This window comes from Schistocerca serialis, unplaced genomic scaffold (assembly GCF_023864345.2).
Source record: "Schistocerca serialis cubense isolate TAMUIC-IGC-003099 unplaced genomic scaffold, iqSchSeri2.2 HiC_scaffold_1420, whole genome shotgun sequence".
Classification (NCBI taxonomy): Eukaryota; Metazoa; Arthropoda; class Insecta; order Orthoptera; family Acrididae; genus Schistocerca; species Schistocerca serialis.
In genome coordinates, this window is record NW_026047648.1 from 6474207 (window position 1) to 6477750 (window position 3544).

Below are 3544 nucleotides of genomic sequence, written 5' to 3' on the forward strand. Positions count from 1 at the left end.
CATTGTGGTTGCACCAGCAGTATAGCCCTCTGCTTCATTGAGGCATCCACGTTGCTTCACGTCAGTAAGGCCCATTGTGCATATGGGGAAAAGGTTTTCATAAAACAATATTAAAACTTCACTACACTAGATCTTCAGTATTTACAATATGTACTGAGCACCTAATAATATTTTACTAAAAAAAATTAATAGGGGACTTGACAATGGCCTAAGTCAGAATCTGGACAATAGCATGAAATACATAAATAAAAATAAATGTTAACTTTTGGATTCATCACGAAGTTGTTCAAAGAGTAAAGGGGCTGTGGACCCAATGTCAAAGAAAATCATTGCAGTTTCCATGAACTTCTTCAGGACAGTGAGAGTAAATAGAATTTGGGTTTGTATGTTAGAGATTTTGAATAGGCGGGAGTGGTGACGGGATGAGCGGTAAGATCATTGAGCTACGTGGATTGATTGATTAATTGATTCATCTGTAGAACAATATACATTGCATGGATGTCATCCTGGCAGGTAATAAACAAAATAGCAGGGAAGCATAAAAACAGACAAGAAATTCCAATAGTGCCAGAAAAATTAAATGAAATTTTTGTTAACAGTACTAAGTTCGAAGCTACTGCTACCTCTGCACCAGATGATGCAACTTCTGAAAGTTTTACCTACAACATTCCTGACCTAAATAACTTATCCTTTAAATGGAAACAGGTGACCTGCCAAACTGTATACAAAGTTGTCACAAACCTACATGGCTCATACAGTGAAGATCTCTATGGCATCTCCAACACCATCTTGAAACAAATAATTGACATTATTGTTGCCCCTCTTACCTTTCTGATCAATAGTACTTTTACAGCTGGAAAATTTCCTGAGGTCCTGAAGGCTACTATTGTTATCCCAATCTATGAAAAAGAAGAAAAAAACAAACCTGAAAGTTACTGCCCAATATCTCTCATACCTATATTACCCAAGATAATAGAATGCTGCATTAAAACACAACTTTGCAACTACTTTGCTGAACAAAATCTTTTTTCCTCCTCGCTCTTTGGTTTTAGGTCAGGATTGTCTACAATAAATGCAGTAGAAACTCTTGTGACAGACATACTTGATGGCTTTGAGAACAATCCCATCACTTGTGCTGTACTACTAGATCTGAGTAAAGCATTTGATACTGTATCCCATGAAATACTAATAAATAAACTAGAGTGCTATGGTGTAAAAAATAACGAACTCGCATTAATCAGATCATACCTGACAAACAGAACTCAGGTAGCTATAGTAAATAGCCAGCAATCAAATGCCCTACCAGTTGTAAGAGGCGTGCCGCAAGGTTCAGTGCTTGGACCTTTTCTCTTCCTGAAAGGATGGATGGATATTAGTGTTTAACGTCCCGTCGACAGCGAGGTCATTAGAGACGGAGCGCAAGCTCGGGTGAGGGAAGGATGGGGGAAGGAAATCGGCCGTGCCCTTTCAAAGGAACCATCCCGGCATTTGCCTGAAGTGATTTAGGGAAATCGCGGAAAACCTAAATCAGGATGGCCGGAGACGGGATTGAACCGTCGTCCTCCCGAATGCGAGTCCAGTGTGCTAACCACTGCACCACCTCGCTCGGTCGTTTTTTCTCTTCCTGGTATACATGAATGATTTGCCTACTTTCATGCTTTACAAGTCAATAATATATGCTGACGACACAACCCTGATTACCTCATATAACAAATTGGAGGAAGTGAAGAAACAAACAAAAGTAATGCTTGAAAAGTCTACCATATGGCTCCACAGTAACAAGCTGATACTCAACAGTAGCAAGACTGAAACTATGTATTTGTTCTTGCACAATCTACAGGGAAAATTTAATGAGTCTGACTCTGTAAGACTTCTAGGAATCCACCTGGACCAAAAATTAACATGGAACACCCACGCGGGACTGTTATGTACCAGAGTATTTAGAGTAGTCTTTTTGTTAAGGAAACTAAAAACATTAGTTAACAGAAAACAACTTTTATCTTCTTATTATGCCTTCTTTGAATCTCACTTACAGTACGGAATAAAATTATGGGGCAACTCAACTGGTGCTCAGACAGTGTTCATGTGGCAGAAGAAAGCAATTAGAGCAATTACAGGTATTAAAAGCCAAGAATCATGTCGAAAGCACTTTAAGGAACTTAACATCTTAACATTACCTTCTCTGTATATAAAAACGTGTCTTCTTTCCATAAAAAAACAAATAAATACCTTACCATCCAGAACAGATGTTCATTCGCATGATACCAGATATAAAAACAATCTTGATGTAGACTTTACTAGGCTATCTAAGGTCCAAAGTAGCTTTCAGCAAACAGGATTAAAATTATATAACAAGTTACCACAATCACTGAAAGACCTACAAGGTGATGCCTTCAAGAAGCAGCTGTGCAAATTGTTAGCTGATAAGTGTATCTATGATGTAAAGGAATTAGAATGTAGTAGAGAGTGAGAGTACCTATGATGTCAAGGAATTGGAATGTAGTAGAGAGTAACTATGACATTAAGGAATTATAATGTAGAGAATAACTCTTTATCCTCATGTGATGTAATCTGAATGTGTATAGTTTCCCTATTTTAGATTCACTATCAAATGTAATGTCAAAACTGTCTATTTCAACAAATGTTGGCTAATGACAAGTAATAAATAAATAAATAAATATATTTCTACAACATTTCTTATAAAATAAACATATCTCTTTACAGTACATATAGTTCCTATACTTAGTTAGCCTATACTTTTTTAATCATGTCAAGTATACGAATGCTGTTTTTTTCTGTGTCAGGCACTGGTGTGGTCAGTTGTGCTTGATGCATGTTGTGAGGTTATTTTAGGCTGGGTTGGATTTTGTTATGTGGATGGTAGTTTCTAATATTGTTAGCCTACTGTTTCTTTCCAGTTTCAACTTCTCACGCTGAAGCTGCTTACTTTGTGTGGTGAGATCCTGGTTATTTTCATACATTTTATGTTTTGTAAATTCTGGTTTAATAGCCTTCTCATGTTATATGCGAGCTTTTTCATGTGTTACTTGGTAGTATAAATTGTAGGTGTGAGTTGGCAGTATAATGTTTCTCATACAGTTATCGCGTATGTTGTGATGGTATCCGGCAATTCAGTTACCCTTTCTAGGTTAAGTGAAAGCGTCTATCCTGGTTTTCGATTCTGATTCTGTTATGGCTTTGATATTGTGAGCTCATAGTCAGAAATCGTTACAACCAGTTGCAGTGTTCCACATCCATAACTAATCAAACAACCAGTTGCAATGTTCTACATCCGTAACTAATAAAAGCAATATAGTCGTTTTTGCTAGTTGTCATAGTTCTCCCGTTCTTTTCTTCTCCTTAGGAACCGAAATGATTTCGTAATCGACAATATGTTCATTTTTCTCTCGAGGCATTCTAACATTGTGGTTGATAGTTTTATCCCTGATTTTTGCATCAGAATATATAACTTCATTCTGGGCCCTAGATTGGGCTGCGCAGTTTATATGCGTCTATTTTTACTATATTGGCTGTGAAGTGCAGA

At 37.1% G+C, this 3544-nt stretch overlaps 1 non-coding gene across 1 annotated transcript; it reads right to left on the reverse strand.

Annotated features, from left to right (window-relative positions):
* Positions 1 to 1533: 1533 nt before the first annotated feature.
* Positions 1534 to 1606, reverse strand: Trnaa-cgc (transfer RNA alanine (anticodon CGC)). The gene has a single exon. It is a non-coding gene; the product is annotated as a tRNA-Ala (tRNA).
* Positions 1607 to 3544: the final 1938 nt, after the last annotated feature.